The 20,828-nt window shown below is 38.3% G+C and overlaps 1 protein-coding gene and 1 pseudogene across 1 annotated transcript in view; one reads left to right on the forward strand and one right to left on the reverse strand.

Moving 5' to 3' along the window:
* The first annotated feature begins 1,503 nt into the window (after nt 1-1,503).
* Nucleotides 1,504-20,828, forward strand: part of LOC6050116 — a 137,325-nt gene continuing 118,000 nt past the window's right edge. The window contains exon 1 of the mRNA XM_038260620.1: nt 1,504-2,178. The gene's annotated coding sequence lies outside the window, so the exon portion shown is untranslated. The remainder of the gene's footprint in view (nt 2,179-20,828) is intronic.
* Nucleotides 16,082-16,493, reverse strand: LOC119771111 (annotated as a pseudogene).

The following is a 20,828-nucleotide window of genomic DNA, read 5'->3' on the forward strand; positions in this document are numbered from 1 at the left end:
TGAGTTTTTTTTTAAATTAACGGTATTTTATGAAAATTTAAGTATTTAAAAAAACAAATTTAAGCATTTAAAAAAAAAACTCTTATTAAGGCATACAACATTTCGCTTCGTCTGATACCCATTTCGCAAATTTTAACCATTATCGTTATCGTTGGACGCTAATATTATAGACGATAATTTTATCGATTAACAACCTTGATAGATATAAAAAGCTCAGTTTTCGACCGACCACCTAGAGTTTAATTTTTGCGAAAATTTTACAATTTTTTAATTATTTTTTTCGAGGTTGCCCATGATGATGCAAAAAAAATCTTCTTTGGCCATAGGGAAGGCCCCTACAAATTTAAGGCATACCGAAAAATAAAAAAAAATAAAAAGAAAGTTCATTTCTGGAGAATTGTTTTGTTTGGCAATAACAAAAGCGTTTTCTTAACTGGAATGTTAATGTCACCGCCATTTTGGCCGCCATCTTCGATCTGAAATTTCCGAATCACTTGAGAACAATTTGGGGATCATATTTGATTCGATTATTCGAAGTTATTTTTTTTCTAAGAACTTTTTATAACCGAAATTTGAAGGAGAGGACATAACAATTCAAATTGGTTTAGTTTTTCTACCACGATTCTTTCAAGATTAACTGCCACATTCCATCCAGCTGTTTACAACACTCACGCTTGTTCTATTTCCCATCTTTCTCTCTTTCTCAATGAAACACTTTCCCGAGAAGGAAAACTTGTTCTTGTACCTGTATGCAAACCCACCTCAGAACACATTCCCACCACCACAATTCAGAACAACTAATCTCAAGCCAAGACACTTCCTCACACTCTTTTAATCAATGTTAATTAGCAGCGAACCTAGTTTTCTTCCCTGAGACACACACAAACAGAGAGTTGGAAAATTTTAAAATCGTTGTGGATCAAGTTTAGCAACGTCACAGACAAGTGGATGAGAAAATTTCAATCGATTTTCGTGACAAACTGCGCCGCCAGGCGCAGCTGCGGACAAACGTCAAACTAGCAAACCTTCAAAAAATGCCTCTGTTTGCCTGTGCGTCCAGGTACAGACCGTTGCGTTGATGTCGTCTTGAATTACTGAGCCGTGTGTTGCAACTTTTGTCTGTCTCTCGTTTTTTTGCATTTTTATTTATTTATTATCTCACTCATTATTTCCCTTTCCAAACAACAACAACAACAACAGTTCCGAACCAGGCCTGCTTTGTTTTAGTCAAACCCCTCGACTTCTTGTTCCTCCTTCCACCTGTGATATCAATACCTGCCGCAGGTTCTACGTTCTCTTTCATGTCCCCCAACAAGTTCCCGCCGCCAACTATGACCGACGACGACGACTTGTCGATCGCGCGCTCCCACAACCAACTGTTTGATGCGGGATGATGCATTTCTATTCTCTCACTCGTGGCGGTGGCGGGCCCTCTATCAGTGTTGTGGGTCTACTCTCTTTTCCCCCTGCAACTACTCCACAAAGTCGTCTAAGGCCGGGCCGCGGCCTCAGTCGCAAGTCGTCTGTCATCGTCTGTGAACGCGCCGCCGGATCTTCCTCTCTTCGAGGGGGTGGGATTTTTCCCTTTTGTCTGGTAAAATTGGTGAAAATTCGAAAAAAAGTTTAAAAACCATAAAAAGTTAATTTCAAACAAGCAAAATGTGAAAAATTCTAAAAACTGACATTTAACCTCAAAACAAAGCAGTCGTTGAGCAAGAACAACGGCCTACTAAGGGTGACAGAGTGAACAAGTTAAACGTGATACATTTCGCATTTGGTAAAATAATATCCTGTACATGCATGGTTGCCATCAGTGTGTGTGTGTGTGATTCCTGTTTAGTGTGTGTGTGCGTGTGTGTAGTTGGCAAAAGTCACCAAAGAGTGCGCTGTTATATTTTTTTCTGTGGTTTCGCTGCGTGCCAGTGATTGTGGTGTCTGTGACCTGTGCGAACGTGTTTGTGTCAACAACAACATCAGAACAACCTTTGTTGTGCTGTCGTCGTCGTGTGTTCTTTCAACTGGCAAATTGTTGACGATTACTCAGGTGGTTCTAATTCAAACTGAATATTGGGTAACGCGAGCCACGATCATCGTCGCGTTTTATTGGCTGTTGATGAGGACAATCGATGCTTTTGAGTGGAATATCTGTTCTAAGTTGACTGCGAGGTCCCCGATTACGTAAGTACGATCTAATTCTGTTTTATTTCAAACACAAATAAGGCTTTTTAAACGAAAAAACTACTACGCAACACCCCATAAGAAATCTGCCTAAAATTTACTTGTAGGACCGACAAAGCAAAATATTACCTCGATGTTGGGCAAGCGAAGCTTGTCAAAGTGACAGCTGTTTGATTTTCGCACGAAAAAAGAAATAAATACCCTAAGTACGCACCTTCACACCCCGTTAAAGTACACCCAAATCTTCCAAGACTAAACAAAACGTCGTAAAAATGGATGGACCTTGGCTGGATGTGCCGCACTCTTAGGCCACAATGTTCTGTTGTTGTGCTGTGGCAGGCCATGAATGATAAAACATTTGCGATTTTTGTTGTTGTTGTTATTGTTTTCGGTTTGGTGGTTTTGTTGGACGTCCATTTGAAGAAGGTACTTGTACACACTTTTCCCACAGTGTGAAGGTGACTAAGAATTGGCGAAAAACGCTTTTTTTGGGAGATAAGCACGTGGAAAGGTTTGTTTGGAATTTGTAAGTAAATTTTTCACGATTTTTTCAGTTTGAGAAAATAAATCGTAACAATAAATAACTTATTAAAAGGAAAATTTTTATTATGAAAGAATTTTTTTAAGAAAAAGGAACGAGTTATCGAGCAAATACAAGTTTCATTCAATTGGGTCCTAAAATGAAGCTTAGATTGCTGATATTATTGTTTACAGCGATAAAGCTTATTTTTCTGAGTACAATGACCCTTTGTACGACCACAAAGAGTTTAAAATAGATTTTTAAATCAATTTTGAAAAATTAACCTCGCGGTCCTTCTTGACAGAAAAGCTCCTACTTGACAGCTCGTTCCAAGGGGACCATAGTTGACCCATCGAAAAAATGTTGTCTTGTCAAAAAATTTTTTGCATTACTCAGCTTGTCAAAGTGACAGTGCATTAAAATGAAAAAAAAGTGATCAGAAATGGTTTTTAATCGTGTTTTTTACCGTTGTACATAAAAATTTATATAGGGCTTTAGTACCCAATTGGGTCCACAAAGAGTTTAAAATTGATTTTTAAATAAATTTTGAAAAATTGACCTCGCGGTCTTGACAAAAAAGTTCCTACTTGACAGCTCATTCCAAGGGGGACATAGTTGATCCATCGAAAAAAGGTTGTCTTGAAAACACTTTTTTTTGCATTAAATTTACATGGTGCTTTAGGACCCTATTGTGACACAAAAAAGCGGAACGTGATTTTCGAAAAAAAAGTTTTAAAAAATATTTGCAACGGCTTAAACAAAAATTGTGTTTTAGTTTTGCCTTCCTCACAGTGGTAAGGCTATAATCTCGCTCTAAAACTAAACTTTTCACAGAAAGCTCGTAGACCCACCTTCACGTATAAGGCTTTCTAGGCCTAGTGAAAAAAAAAATATAATTTAATCCAAAAATGACGAACTTCTCGTCACAGTGTCATGATGCAAACAATGATCGAGCACGAGCTGTCACAGCCCTGCGAAGTAAGTTGGCTGACATATCGGGCGGTCAGTCAAAAAAACTAGCTAGAAGTCGCCTGACAAAAAACTTTTGCTAAACAGTTCTCTACGAAATCGGTATAGTTTCTTTAATTTTTGTATTTTTCTATCCGTCTGAAACTTCTGTGGTGCCTTCGGTATGCCCAAAGAAGCCATTTTGCATCATTAGTTTGTCCATATCATTTTCCATACAAATTTGGCAGCTGTCTATACAAAAATGATACATGAAAATTCAAAAATCTGTATCTTTTGAAGGATTTTTTTTTATCCATTTGGTGTCTTCGGCAAAGTTGTAGGTATGGACAAGGACTACATTGAATAAAAAAAACACGGTTAATTTTTTTGCGATTTTTAGTTTCAATTTTTGTCACTAAAACTTGATTTGCCAAAAACACTATTTATATTTTTTTTATTTTCTGATATGTTTTAGTGGACATCAAATGCCAACTTTTCAGAAATTTCCAGGTTGTGCAAAAAAATCTTTGACCGAGTTATGATTCTAATTTAAAAAAAAATCGAAATATTGGTCAACTGCATTTTTCGATGTAAAATCGAATTTGCAATCGAAAAGTACATTAGTGAAATTACACACAGTACACAGTACACAGTTTTCAAGTTATAGCCATTTTTAGGTAACTTTTTTGAAAATAGTTGCAGTTATTCATTTTTTAAATTAGTGCGCATGTTTGCCCACTTTTGAAAAAAATATTTTTAATTATTTAAAAATTTCTCTATATTTTGCATTTTCGAACTTTGTTGATACGACCCTTAGTTGCTGAGGTATTGCCATGCAAAGGTTTAAAAACAGGAAACATCAGTTTTCTAAGTTTCACCCAAACAACCCACCATTTTCTAATGTCAAGTTATGACCACTTAAGTGGTATTTATGTACTTTTTTGAAGCCGAATCACACATATTTATATGGAAAAATTTGTCTGGATTAATAATCTGTCCTATCGTTGGATAGGTATTTAAAATACCTTTCAAACGAGTCCAAAAAGTTGAAGATCTGGCAACACTGCACAGTGGTCCAGATCGCAAAATTAAGTGGAAAATTGATTTTCCGAAAAATTGTGACGTTTTGGAGCTTTGCACACCAAATTTTGAATGTTCGTTTTCAGTTAATATTTACTGAAAACTGCACTACTGAAATTTTCAGTTAGTTTTTCGCTGAACTTCAGTTAAAATTTGTATGGAGCTGTCAAAGTTAACTGAAAAGTTCAGCAAGTTTTCTTTTACCGAAAATTTCAGTAATGCAGATTTCAGTAAATTTAACTGAATTCAGTAATGACGGTTTGGTGTGGGTGTCTTCAGAAGAGTTGTTGCAAATGGAAAAGAGCAACTTTTGGTTTGGTTCAAAATAAGGGTGGTTCACGATTAAGGTGATTTTGAAAATCTAACTTTTCAGGATTTTTTTTGGGAATTTTTCGTCTTCTAACAAGTTGTTGGGCTTGCTAACCCAAGCAACTTTTTCGAAGACACAACAATTTTATCACGCAATCTTCGCCTTCTACGACCAAATTTAGAGAAAGCATCTGAGCAAAGCTTCAAAAATTTGTCAAAAAATTTTAATTTTACGTAGAAAACCTTAAATATGACCAAAAATCGTTTTTTTGACAATTTGGCTAAATTCTGAGGGCAGATTCAGATTCAGCGGGCAAAATTACATGGAAAAACATATCCAGGTTTTTAAGCGAAGATGGCGTTCGAATGTTGAAAGTCCGATATGTCAAAATCGCGCAGTAGCACCAACATTAGACAACAAATGTGGCTGTCATGCCTTGGCACACTTTTTTCGCAATGTTGGTACCACTGCGCGATTTTGACATTTCGGGCGTTCGCCATTCGAACGCCATTTTCGCTTAAAAAGCTGGATAGTTAGACAATATTCGTATTTCGTTAGGGTAATCTCATACACTTTTCCTTTGAAAATTAGAAATTTTAAAATGAAGATACACAGAAAAAAAAATCATGGTATTTTTACATCTGGGAAGGGTACATCTTTTATGTCAGAAAAAAGGTGTAATTTTACCTCTGGAAATGTGTAATTTTACCACTTTTCTGGTGTAATGTCACTTTTTCAGTCTAAATTGAGGTAAAATTACATCATAAAAGAGGTAATATTCAACCTTCCAAAATTACAGCTTCCAAATTTACATTATTTTTTACTGTGTATCTCGAGTTCAAAGTAAAATACCCCTGGGATTTTTTCAGTGTTTATAGTGCTAATTTGAGTTTGAAATTTGCATCTTTTTTACCTTAAAATGGCTGTAACTTTTGACCTTTAAGTCCAAATTGACATGCCAGAAAATAAAAATGTTCATTTTTTAGAGCGCTAAAAGTGCTCCGAACAACACTTTCTCTAAAATTTAACCCTGAATTGCTACGTTCAAAAAACTGATTTTTGAAGGTTTGCTCAGATGATTTCATAATACAATTTTGGTGTCTTCGATAAAGTTGCTTAAAAGACGAAAAAATCTCAAAAATATTCCTGATAAGTTAGATTTTCAAAATCACCCTAATCGTGAACCACCCTAATTTTGATCCAGATCGGAAAATTTAGTCGAAAATGGTTTTTCCTAGAAATGTTGAATTTTTGGAGCTTTGGTGTCTTCTGAATAGTTGTTGCAAATAGAAAGGGGCAACTTTTGGTTTGGTTGAAAATTAAGGTGGTTGACGATTAGGGTGATTTAGATTTTATTTTTCATAAATATTTTTGAGTTTTTTTTCTTTTAGAAAGTTTTTGGACTTGCCAATCCGTGCAACTTTGGCCAAGATACCAACATTTTATCTCGCAATCTACGCCTTCTACGACCAAATTTAGAGAAAGCATCTAAGCAAACCTTCAAAAAACAGTCTTTTGAACGTAGCAATTCAGGGTTAAGTTTTAGAGAAAATTGAGGTTAAGTGCACTTTTATGCTCGAAAAAAACAAATATTTTAATTTTTTGACAAAGTGAAGGCCATGTTACGCTCCATAAAAAATTTTGAAATTTGTATAGAATTTTTCTACAAGGGGTCAAAAAATCTTTTTTTGCGTTACGTTATAATAGAACGCTCCCTTATTGATTTTTTTTTATTTTCGAAAAAACACATTTCTGTACAAGGTTTTGGAAAAGAAAAGAAATACGTTAAACAAATCATGTATACAAAATGAGAGTGGCAAATCGTCAGCATTGGCTCATTTACATTTTTTTTAGCTTTAATTATGCTAAATGGCCTAACGTTTCTGTCAAATCATAAAATTTCTAAGAATCAAAAATTAAGAAAGAATCCAAATTTTACCTGCTCCAATCAAATTTCACAGTTCACGCTTCAAATTAGTCAAGCCAATAAATAACGTCTCAAAAGCGCCATTAATACCCGTTCATCATTCAATCCCACCGAAACCACCCAAAACGACGCGATGCATTTGGATTAATCTCCGCAGGTAGCACCTCACCCAAATGAGGGGACATTTTTCTCCCCCGAGACCCCGAGTGGGAGCCGTGAAAAATGATCTTAATTCGGGAACCTGTTCCTGAACTCACTTTAATAGCGCTCCCACCGATAAAGAAGAAAGAAAAGCTCGTTTGATTTGATTGGTTGGGGGTCCCTTAAAAGGTAAAATTGACTCTTTTTCTCTCTCTCTCTCAGGTGAGTCATCCGCGATCATGATCATCAATTTGTCGTGTCGAATCGTGCGTTGGATTAGAAGCAGTTGGCTATGACAACTTGTCTCAAGAGGGGAAAGATAAAGATGTGGCACTCTTCCATCATGCGCCGACGTTTGACATTTGAATAGCGCCATCTAGTGGGCCGAGCCACTCTGGGGTGATTCATCCCGTGTGCGTCGTCGGAGCCTACTAGATCGGTAATGCACGTTGACAGCTGCGCACGTTGAAGGTGCGATAATCCGAATGACGCCGCCGTCTAGACCGGCGAGATCTGGGCAAGATCTCGGCGAGATCTATTGGTGACAGTTCGCAAGCCCTCCGCGGACAGGATCAACAACAATTTGCGCGCGCGCGCGCCGTGTATTATGCAATTGCCGAGATGTCATTCGCGCGGATGACCATATTTGAAACGGCGACATCTGTCGGCGGTGGAGGCCACCGATGCGTACCTCTTTTTTTTCTTCTTTAAAAGATTCATACATTATTCATCCCGTGGCAGCAAAGAGAACTCGCGCACAAGTTTTTAAGGAGAAGATTTATTGAAACATTCATAAACAAATATCAGACCTCAACGCGACTTATGGTCAATGGGTACAACCCCTCCTCCTCCTCCTCTCTGGTTGGTCGGTCTTTATTTATTTAGTGTCGACCGGCGAAGGGAGTGACAGACGACACACACAGTGCGGATGATGGTCAAAAATGGGCATTTCGGTTATTAAGCCGTTGGGTTGGGTTATGGGAAAGAGAGAGGGTGGACGACTGACCGCGGCGGCGTCGTCGCAATGAGTTCTCTTAAATTGAATGGTGATGACTACAGATTGTCAAGGCAAACAGATTGGCCAATGTTTCTGGACACCAAACGTGCTGGACACCAACCGCCCTTTACGCCCAGCAAAACTGGCAGTGTTGCAAGCGCAAAACATACGTTGCCAGTGCCGATTTATTTTGCATCGGCCAATCTGTCTCCCTCGACAATCTGTAGTGATGACGGCAGCATGACTTACAGTTTGTAACTTGCCCAAACAGATTAGTGTGTTGCCAAAAATAGTAACTTGCCTGCCTGAAAATGGGCAATTTTTCATCGGCCACTTGTTCGAGCCGGGTTCTGGAGTTGTTTATCACGACGAAAATTTTGGTTTGGGTTGGGTCACCAATTTGGTAGCAATTTGTCAACTGATTTTACATAAAGATAGCAGAAATTTTTTTGCAAGTTGAAATACCAGTGTTGCCAGCTCAGGGAAATTTTCGACCCAAATTCTCTACTTTATTCTCAACTCTTTATTCTTATTTTTACTCTTGTCTCTTGACTCTTGACTCTTGACTCTTGACTCTTGCCTCTTGACTCTTGACTCTTGACTCTTGACTCTTGACTCTTTACTCTTTACTCTTTACTCTTTACTCTTTACTCTTTACTCTTTACTCTATACTCTTTACTCTTGACTCTATACTCTTTACTCTTTACTCTTTACTCTTTACTCTTTACTCTTTACTCTTTACTCTTTACTCTTTACTCTTTACTCTTTACTCTTTACTCTTTACTCTTTACTCTTTACTCTTTACTAGAAGTCGCCCAAAACTAATCAAAACAACTTTTTTCTTCAAATCAAAGTTAAGCCATTTGTTTTCACTCCATGACTCACACCGATTGGAATGTCGTTGGGAAATATTTCAAGGCATCCCCAGTAATGAGCGTAAAAAGCGCGCTCCAGGAACGTAACGGAGCATCCAAATTGATATTAATTACAAATAAAATCCAAAAAGGGGCTCAATTTCGACGATGTTTTTCTTCTGTTTTGACCACATCTTCTAAATACTTTCCAAGCACGGCTTATCCGAGCAATTAATCTTTCCACCTGGTCGCTCCACGTGGGGCTTGTTGAACTTGATTTTGGATAAATTTCGGGTCAGAGAAAATTAACCCTCAATGCATTTCTTCTCTGTTATTTTTTTTCGTGTTTTTTCACAATCGATTGTGTCTTTTGAAGAAAATAAGCTGAAAAAATCGAAACAAAAAAATCTTCATAAAATGTTGAATAAAAATTCACCAAAGCATGTGAATTTTACTGAGTCATGAATAAAGTTCACGAATTCATGATTTAAATTCACGATTTAGTTCATGGAATCACGAAAAAAATCGTAAAAACGTTACAATTATTCATGAATTCATGAATCGGAATTCACAAATCCAGATTTTTTTTTCGTGTTCGATTAGGCAATTTTGATAAGGGTTAATTCACGCGTTTGTACTACTCATTTGATACACAAGCTAGCGAGTCCGGTTTTTGGTTTCGATTGAACTAGCCGTAACGAATGGTCTATAATTTTCTCGATTGGACAAATATTTTCCTTGCGCACTGACGCGGAATGACCAATTTCACTCCTCTACGCGGGGGTCGCTACCGACTTTATGGAGCAGAAAGGAACAAAAAAACGAACAGGTGGATTGATTGACCGTGAATTATTAGTTTTAAAATGTATTTGAAACCTAAGAAGGGGTCTTTAAATTTTAGTGTGCACGTTTCGTGAGGTAAACAAATAGCTGTCACTTTTGAGTGACTCCCAGTTGCAAAGGTCAGATTTCAGTTTGTCCAACATCGAGCTGATTTTTGGTTATGTCAACCTTGTTTGCACAAATTTAGTCAGATTTCTGATTTTGAATTTTTAACGAGTTACATAAATCAATTTAAGGAGACCTGTTTAAACAAGTTTTCACATAAATATTTTTATTCGCCGCCAGCCACTCATCACGCGATGAAGACATGCTTTTAAATTGCTGTCTCCATAAACAAAAGATAGTGGGGCCCAAAATAGGATGTTTCCACAAAAAAAAACAAAAACAACAAAAAAAAAAAAACAACAAATTGGCAAACTTTAAAACCCACACTGAACTGTGGTCAGCTCGGTAATGGGAACTTCCTCTCCCACACGAGCTCGCTCGCTCTACACAGACAAATGGACGACTACACTGAAGTCACAACTAGTCAAATTAGTTCAAAATTTGCTCACGGCTGTGTTGATATTTCAATTTACTAGTTTGTTTTAGTTTGCTTACAAAAATAGTTTTGAAAAGTTTCATCGATTAGTTTTCTCTTCTTTGCCAAATGTCAGCCTAACATGAGTCGCTAAATTTGTCGATGAAATGTTTCAAAAATCCACCAAAGTTGTAAGTAAAGGAAGTATTAGACTACGACAAACAAACAAACAAACAAACCTGCCTGCTCTGTTTGTTTGCCTGCATTTGTTACCAGAAACGTCAACCTGCATACATTTGGCATTGTTTGCGAGTTTGGCAAACTGTCAAACACAAAAAAGTGCGAGTTTGTTTGCCATAGTCAATAGCTCCTTAAGATTTCAGACGCTTTCTTATTTCCAACGGTTGATGAATGATCAGTGAAATGTTTCATCAGACAACTTTGGCAAGCTGATCAAATTTAGCAAAACAATACAACTGGGTCAATGACGAAGTGTAAACAAAGAGTCTAGCCTGCTTGTTCCTAATGTAAACATCAACTGACGTGAGCAGGACAGGCTCTTTGTTTACACTTCGGCATTGGCCCATTTACAATGTTTTGCTCGAAATTTTTGACGCGATTTGACTTTGTTGCTATAGATGGCGATTCGATATTTGAATCGCATCGCTAAATTATTTTTTTTAAGGATTTTTCGAAATATTTCACGCTTTGGCTGTCAAAATTAACGGATGAAATATTTCATCAAGAAGCGTCGATTCCACATCGCGTCTGTTTGTCTTTCTTAACGTCTCTCTCGCTCACTGGATCATAATCCATTTCCAATCGACACTGCTGCTGCATGTTGTTGTTTTTTTTTGCCGTTTCACGTTATTGGCTGCGTTTGGTCGAAGCTTAATTAGTGCTTCCGCGGGCTGGCTGGTAATGACAGCCCGGGATGGTCCCCTCGGGCGATTCTATATTTGCAATCTTGCCGCCACTTAGTACTTATTTGGGGCCGGACGAGTGACCATATGGTCACAGTTTCGTCTGAATTGTGACTTAAATTGTGTTGTTTATGAATTTTAAATATTAACAAAATCTTGAAAAATTGTTCTTTTTTAGTTTTCCCTTGTAAAACTTTCTTCTAAGTGTAAGAAAATTCTTTAATACATTTCTTGCCTTGTTTTACGGGGGCTAAATAATTTGCATACGAGAAAACAGTCGGTTCACGCCTTTTAATTATCCTACCAGTTGTCATATTTTGCTGACGAATGTAATTGCTGATCGATTCTGGACAGTTCCGCAATTTAAATGTCTATTAGAATTTATTAGAGATGTATATCGTTTTATTTAATGACCATTTAGCATCAGGATGACATTTGACAACAAAAAGCCGATGAAATGTTTCAAAACATCCACCAAAATGATCAGTTTAGCAATACGCCTAAACTGTCAAAGTGACATCCCACGTCCCGCAAGCCGAGGGGCGTGCCAATGCCATTACTTCTTCAAATGTTTAATTGACAGATTTGTGCAACACACAACAACTGTCACTTTTAGCCGCCGAGATTTATTAGAGCACGTCCACCACATACCCCTCCCCCATCACCTGTCAAGGTGTCTGGCTTGTTTATTGTCAAGTACACGCGGGGCTCAAAAACGGGGCCTATTAATTGCAATTTTGCTGCTGCAGCAGACCCGTTCGTGTGGTTGCATCTTGCAACTTTTCCAACTCGTTTGCGCCGGAAGTGCTCTGTGACATATGGCGACAATGTTGATGATGCAATTGTCTGGTGGTGCAGCAAGCGGTGGCGGCACTTTTTGCAAAAACCGGTTGCTTTTTATTGTTGTGTGCTGCAGCAATTTGATCTAATTTGCAAGTGGATTAGTAGGCCCTGCCGGATCGCCATATACGTGCATCAGCTGTCATTAGATGACCTCCCTTTTTGTTTACGTTTGGCTGACAGGTGACTTTGTTGATTTTTCAATTCTAAATAAAAATAAAAACAAAGTTAATTTTAAGATGCACCACATTACCATTCCAATTAATAAATCTTCCAATGACTAGTTTGCACTTCCGTCGGGGTGTGTCGCCACCTACGCAACGATTAGCTGTCAGTTCAACGGGGGATGGCGATGAGGGGAGGAGGGTACTAATCTCGGCACATGTTAATCTGCGATGCTAATTAAACGGACTGACTGACACCAACCGCTAGTTTATTGCCGCCCAAGGGGGACTTATTATCTGAGGGGCCTAAACTGTTGAGCACACGTGTAAATATGCCAGTAATGTGTTGACGAGCGCGCATGTTTACATTTTTGCAAGGGGTTAATCAACTGGTGGAGTTGACTTTTAACGCTTTCGATTTGTTTTGGCTAAATAAGAAAGGTGTTAATTTGGGCAAATAACGTGTGGGAAGGCTGCTTTTGTCTGTTTTTATTGTTTATTTTTTATATTAGGCTTTAAAATAAAAATAAAAAAAGGGTATGCAATGTGGTATTCAATGAAGGTAATTATTTTTGACACTGGACAAGTTATAATTCTTGCTATAATGGCTGTCAAAAAATTTAAAGTTTATCACGCAGCAAAATCAACATGCAACACATAAAAGAAGCCGCAACATCATTTATTACTTCCATCACTCATAAATTGACACTGCAAAAAGAAACAAAACCGAAGCGCCATCTCCTGCGCAAATATTCCTTCTTTGAAGTTTTGCGCGCGATCCTTCGCGCCGGTTCCGAAGGATTGATCGTCCCTGATGGGGACCGATGACCACGATGCATGCCAACGTATCCTTGACTCGTGCTGGCCATATCGTAATTTCTGCATCACGTCAGCTAAACGTGGATAAGAAACAGATCAGAAGCAGAAGCTAGTTTCCAAATCGGGTCATACGGAGGGGGAGAACCCGCCAAAGCCGAAGGAGATTCGGACTGGCAAGTGGAACGGTGTCGATCCCAAGAGACGAGCATGGTCGGGGTCTTTTTAGCCATATTGGGGAAAATCCTCGAAACCATAATTTATGCAGGTTGCTCGAGGCGGTCGCTAATTCTTCCTGGGTGACGTGGGGAACTCTGAGATTAAAGTTTTTTGTTTTCATAATTATTGCAAAAATTCGACCTAATTTCATTTATTGCATTTGATTTGAAATTTGCTTAAGATGCGTATTTTCAAAATATGCATTACGATCATTTGAAATATTTCAATGACTGACAAATCATGTCGATCAAACGTTTGACGTGAATCGACTGTGACGATTGTTTATTTTACCCGACAATTTTGACAGTACATAACGGTTGGACATCGATCACATATGAAAATGTTGACTGATGAAACATTTCATCTAATAGTCAAAGAAAGAATAGTTAGTAATGAATAGTTGGATCGAAAGTATATTCAAGCGGTTCAAATATTATGCCTATAAATCATGACCTGTAGAAGTCAATGGCGTCCCTGAACAGATTTTGAACGCAAAACAACAAAAACATCAGTTTTAAGCTTAAAGTTTGCCATTTTGCGCCACGATCCGGCGTTATCAGCGGGCTGGAATCAATTTCGACAACGGGCCACGTGCCTCCGCTCCGCGGACAAGTGTGCGGACAATAATGTCCAAAAATGTAATGTGCACAACCCGTCGCCGTAAATGACGTCACACTTACGGGCAAAGATTTATGGCACACGCAAAGGATTGACGAGGTCGGCGCCGAGCAAGTGCACGATTTTTAGTGAGATCTAAAAGTGATTTAATCCTTTCTTCAGCTTTTGTTGAGTTCTGACTCTGATTGATTGTGACTCATCTCAAGAATTTGATAGTTAACGTACACGCGCACGTTGAAAATCACTCAGTTTTCGTCAAAACCGAACCTACTCAGAAATGAGTAAAGGGGCCATCTGTCAAATTTGACTGAATGTCACTCAGGTCTGGGTGAATATCACTCAGTTTTCGTGGAATTCTGAGTGAAATTCACTCAAATCTGACAGATGCCCCCTTTACTCATTTCTGAGTAGGTTCAGTTTTGACGAAAACTGAGTGATTTTGTATGTGCGTGTACAGTACGTGTTGCATTGAAGATTTTATCAATGAATGTAAACAAATACCAGCATTTTTTTCAAATTTTCGGCAGTTTTTGGATAGTGAGTGAAATATTTCTAAGTTGTGACAGACGTCGAACCGATATGGGAGCGTTCTTTTATTACGTTTATTACGAAATTTTGTTAGGGGGGAAACGGTGGGCCAAAAATCCAAATTGTTGCGTTACGTTATAAAAGAACACTCCCTTTGAGCTGCCAAAATTGACAATTATTGACAACAATGTTTTCATACAACGATAAATTCAGAAAATGTTAAGAACTATGTGACACGAATTGACTGAGCTGTTAAATTTGACCAATGAGCAATTCTCTGAGATTTCGGTCATTCGATTTTTTTTTTGTATTTTTTAATCCAGCCGAAACTTTTTTGGTGCCTTCTGTATGCCAAAAGAAGCAATTTTGCATCATTAGCCATATAATTTTCCATACAAATTTGACAGCTGTCCAAAAGTGATGCATGAAAATTCAAAAATCTGTATCTTTTGAAAAAAAATTTTTGATCGATTTTTTGTCTTCGGCAAAGTTGTAGGTATGGATAAGGACTACTCTGAAAAAAATTGATACACGGTAAACAGAGTTTGGTGATTTTTAATTTCACTTTTTCTCACTTAAACATGATTTGCAAAAAACATTATTTTTTTTATTTTCTGATATGTTTTAGGGGACATCAAATGCCAACTTTTCAAAAATTTCCAGAATGTGCAAAAAATCTTTGACAGAGTTAGACATTTTTGAATCAATACTGATTTAAAAAAAAATCGAAATGTTGGTTCAGTGCTAGGGGTTGGACAAAGTAAAAATTTTAACTATTCGTCGATATATTGACGTTGTTATTGATCTATTGGTCAATACATTGACGAAAAACGTTTCGACCTGCATTTGGACACCTTGGTTTGACAGATGACAGATAAAAATAACAACCGCATTTTGACAACAGAAATTTTTTGCCGTTTTCGAGAAATCTGTGGCAACATTCTAAATTTATTGGAAATAAGACCTCCTTATTCCAAAATTGAGTCTAATCCGGCCATCGGAAGAGAGAGCTTGTACCTACCGCATCTGCTCTTAAGACCGAGTTAAACGGAGTTAAAACGGGAGAAAGTTTCAGAGCAGCAAGCAAAAGGAGCACCTCCGGTACAGCTTGCAAAGGAGGAGGCAGGATTTTAACGGGTTCCTCGGTTGGATCTCCGGTCCGGTGTCCTTCACCATAACCACTCAAGCTCAACTTTCTCCTCTTCCGCGTCTGTGCGAACTTGGCGTGCCGGAACACGCGCAGCTGACGGCCAGAATGCACTGGCTTAGCGGATCGCGGCTCGTTTCCTTTTCGCACGGACTGCAGAACGGTCCGTACAGGGTCACGCAAGAGAACGTCCACAGCAGGAGGAAGGTCCATAGCAGGAGCAGGATGTTATGTCTCCCGGCCAGTGCACAGGATTGGCAAGGCTTCGCCTTGAAGGTGGAAAGAAGCGACATGACTTGTACCGGCCCATGTTTCCGTTCATGCCCAGTTCCGTGCAAAGTAAAAATCCAAATTATCCTCAAAATCGCCGCAATCATTTTAATTAATTTTACTTCCAAAACGAACACTATATTTCTGGATTTCATGCCGACTCTTATAGTACAATAACATTTTAAACCAAATGATTGCATTTCCACGCTCCAAAACATGAACCGCTCGGAGACATCTTTCAAGTTGCCAACGTCCCAGATGGAATCGGCGAAGTTGGGCCACCATGTCGGTTCCGAATAGTGGTTGCCTCCAGCGGGTCCTGGTTTGGGCAGGCAATAACAAAAGAGATTTCGTCTTCTTGTAGCCCAACTCAAACCCTCGACGGCCACGGCGGCGGCCTTCGTCTACTTCTTGATAATCTCCAGCCCATGCAAGTCCCGCTCGAGGCCATTCTTCAGCATGGCCAACGAATCCGACTGGTCGCGAGCGAGAAGTCTTTCCGGAAGATTGAGTGGTTGATGTTGCCACCGCGGTAGAACTTGATGGCACCGTCCAGTTGGATAATGTTCGTTACAGAGGTGCAGATTCGTGACGTAGACTTTGTGGTTCTTCTAGTGATGAACCTCCATGATCTCCCGGCTCCAGGGCATCAAAATCCTTTACGGCAAATCAGCACCGCTGGAACATTCCAGGTTGTTCTCGAGCACCGCGGATGGTAAAAATTGCCGTAGATTCAGGTGGAAGAAAATAAATCACTTCCTGTGTCTGGTGCTTGTGTTGTGTTTACGTTTATTTGACATTTGAACCTGACAACGTTCTTGGATCAAGGTTCCATAATACAAGGTAAGGTCGCGTTAATATATTGACGAAATATAAATATGTTAACCAACTATTGTTAGCCTATTGACGGAGTTGTCCGACCCCTAGGTTCAGTGAAATTTTGAAAAAGTGCACCGTTTTCAAGTTATAGCCATTTTCATGTAACTTTTTTGAAAATAGTCACATCTTTTCTTTTTTTAATTAGTGCCCATGTTTGCCCACTTTTGAAAAAATAGTTTCGAAAAGTTGAGAAAATTCTCAATATTTTGCTCTTTTGAACATTGCACAGTGTTCGGAATGGCAAAATTAAGTGGAATAAATTGATAACTCCTTTATTTGACGTCCTAGCCAAACGGTGTCTTCGGAAGAGTTGTTGTACTTTATAAGGGCTATCTTTTGAAGTTATTGACATACTGGGTGACGACCTTCCAGGGTGTCAACCAAAAACTAACTTTGTTGGATGACGTTGTAGGGCTTTGGTGTCTTCGGCAAAGTTGTAGAGGAGAAAATTTCATGAAAGTTTGTTGAAGGCGCCAAATTTGTAGCTCTTAATCTACTCGAGATATACGCCATTTTTGCAAAAAAGGTCCAAAAAAGCACTTTTTTGGTGATAACTCAAAATGTTTGCATTTTAGCGGCCTACTATGTTCTGAAGAGTTGTTTATAACATAAAATTACACAACTTTGCCGAAGATAGCAAAATGTTTTGAGCCTTTATTGAGGAGTTATAACCATTTTTAAGTGATTTTGAGCCTATTTTCAAGTTGCTATGTTTTCAAAATGGCGCATTTTGGCGCAAAACCCAACAATGCACCTGAAAGTACACACTTTCAACTACATTTCCTGAAAATATCTCCGTGTCTATCGGTGTCTATTTTTAGATATCTTAATGTGAATTTGACGGTTTTTAATCAATTTATTTATAATTTTTAAGCAAAATCTTATTGAAAACGTGGTAATAATCGGTAAATTGAAGGGTAAATTGATCGATTTTTATGGAAAATACATTATCTATTGAAAAAAACGACAACCTTTCTAAAGTGACCAAATATAAAAAGAAATATTCAATTTTAAATACGAACAATTTTTAAAAATTTTAACTTGCATTATTTTTGGGCTAAACAAGTTTTTATTCATAATTTTAGAATGTGTGTCATAATTTTAAGCATAGACAATGTATTTTCCATAAAAACCGATCAATTTACCCTTCAATTTACCGATTATTACCACGTTTTCAATAAGATTTTGCTTAAAAATTATAAATAAATTGATTAAAAACCGTCAAATTCAAATTGAGATATCTAAAAATAGACACCGATAGACACGGAGATATTTTCAGGAAATGTAGTTGAAAGTGTGTACTTTCAGGTGCATTGTTGGGTTTTGCGCCAAAATGCGCCATTTTGAAAACATAGCAACTTGAAAATAGGCTCAAAATCACTTAAAAATGGTTATAACTCCTCAATAAAGGCTCAAAACATTTTGCTATCTTCGGCAAAGTTGTGTAATTTTATGTTATAAACAACTCTTCAGAACATAGTAGGCCGCTAAAATGCAAACATTTTGAGTTATCACCAAAAAGTGCTTTTTGACCTTTTTTGCAAAAATGGCGTATATCTCGAGTAGATTAAGAGCTACAAATTTGGCGCCTTCAACAAACTTTCATGAAATTTTCTCCTCTACAACTTTGCCGAAGACACCAAAGCCCTACAACGTCATCCAACAAAGTTAGTTTTTGGTTGACACCCTGGAAGGTCGTCACCCTGTATGTCAATAACTTCAAAAGATAGCCCTTATAAAGTACAACAACTCTTCCGAAGACACCATTTGGCTAGGACGTCAAATAAAGGAGTTATCAATTTATTCCACTTAATTTTGCCATTCCGAACACTGTGCATTGTTGATACGACCCTTAGTTGCTGAGATATTGACATGCAAAGATTTAAAAACAGGAAAATTGATGTTTTCTAGGACTCAATCAAATAACCCACCATTTTCTAATGTCGATATATCAGCAACTAATGGTCCGATTTTCAATGTTATAGTATGAAACATTCGTGAAATGTTTCGATCTGTTCGAAAAAAAATATTTAAAAAAATTAAATCAAGACTAACATTTCAAAAGGGCCATACATTCAATAAAACGCATTTTTACCGAGTATAATTTTTTTCAGTTTAGTCCTTATCCGTACCTACAACGTTGCTGAAAACACCAAATCGATCAAAAAATTCCATCAAAAGATACAGAATGGAATTTGTATGGAAAATTATATGGACAAACTAATGATGCAAAATGGTTTCTTTGGGCATACCGAAGGCACCAAAAAAGATTCAGCCGGATTAAAAAATACAAAAATTAAAATTCATAGCAAAATACCGATTTCGTAGAGAGTTGCTCCAATGAAACATTTCATAAAAAACTGTCAAATGGACATGTTAACAGAGCCGTTAAATTGTTAAAGCTACAATTTTGGTGGATTCATTTGAAACGTTTCATCGGTAAATTTTCTCATGTTATGTCGGTGAAAAATTTGGCGGAAATTGACACTTCTTCAACAAACGTCATCCTGACATGTGTCATTATGATAAGTGCAGTGCTACTGGGGACGCGCAGTCCTGTTTTTTTTCGCGATAATTTTCGTCTCTTTTGTGTCGTTATTTGTGTGCATGGGGTGATTGGTCATAATAATTGAATAATGCCTTCATAAGTGCAGTGCTTCTGGAGACGCGCAGTCCGGTTTTTTCGCGATAATTTTCGTCGTAAATGATCGTAAAAATTTATTCCAACTTTCAGTTTTAATATTAACTCCTCAAACTATCGATTTTATGAAGAGTAAAGCGTCATTTATTTACTATTTTTGAAATTTGCTCGCGTTATCTAAATCGTAAAAACAGTAAAATTATACTGATAAGTCCAGCCCATAGCACTACTGCTTGGCTGGCTCGCGTACGATAAAAATAAACCATTTTAAATAATCAATTATCTATCTTTCCGCAGCCGGCTGCCTAAGATTTAAAAAATTTCAACCGATAAACAAAATGCTCATGGTCACATCACTGCCACTCGTGAATCCTGACCTCATACCCATCTACTAACCCCCTCAAAACTCATGTGATACTTTGTCGGAGAAGCAGTCGATTGGGCGGTCTCTATCACTCAAGTATCGGACTAACATTCCCATCCACTTCCCCGTGACCCTACCACTGGTCGTGGCCGGCGCCGGTATTGATCAGCATGATAGGGGCCTTTGAGAAGTTGCGAAGCGAGGAAAGATAGCACCCACTCATCTTCCACGGCTCGTGGATGTAACTTCTGGAGGTCCTGGTCAATAACGGAGTAGCAACTGCGGGTGGGCACCTATGCTTATGCTTATGCTTATGCTTAAACGTCAGCCTGACATGTGTCATTAAATTTGTGCGATGAAATGTTTCCAAAAAAAAAAACACCAAAATTCCGTAGTAACAGTTCAATAGGGCGAATCTGCGTTTGTAAAGGGACCATCCATAAACCACGTGGACACTTTTTTGGGAATCTCAACCCCCCCCCCCCTCGTGGACAATTGTCCATACAAAAAAAAACTTTTTTGTATGGATCGTGGACAATCGCCATACCCCCTTAAGTGTCCACGTGGTTTATGGATGGTCCCAAACAAGCAGTCTATCCCCCTCTTACTTGACGTGAATTGTCACTTGAGCAAAAGGGAACTGTTACTGCGGAATTGTAAGTTCAACAATACAACTCAGTATTAATTGGATCCCAGGGGCGAGACACTTCAAATAAATAAAATTGAAACATTTCACCGTAAAACCGCATTTCGCTTCCGCGCTCCACAAAAAAAAAAACAGTCACGAATGATTCGCATTTTTTTACGGCTTAACAATTTCGCACGACCCAACCGCAACAACAACAACAACAACAGCGCCACCACGAAACTGGGAGGAGAAGGACCGAACCACCGACGAAAACAAACACACACGTATGTGGAGTTTCATTTGGGGAGGTCCGAAGGGGGGGAGTAGTAATGGGTCAAGCCACCACAAGGAACTCGAGCCATCTGTTCCGAAACTGCCCCATTTCACCGAAATGGTCAAGGTTTCGACGAGTCACCGCAAAGGACTTTGACTCGAGAAAGTTGCAAAGTGTGGGTTGGGAAGGTGGCCAAGGT

Source organism: Culex quinquefasciatus, chromosome 1, assembly GCF_015732765.1.
Source record: "Culex quinquefasciatus strain JHB chromosome 1, VPISU_Cqui_1.0_pri_paternal, whole genome shotgun sequence".
In the NCBI taxonomy this organism is placed as follows: Eukaryota; Metazoa; Arthropoda; class Insecta; order Diptera; family Culicidae; genus Culex; species Culex quinquefasciatus.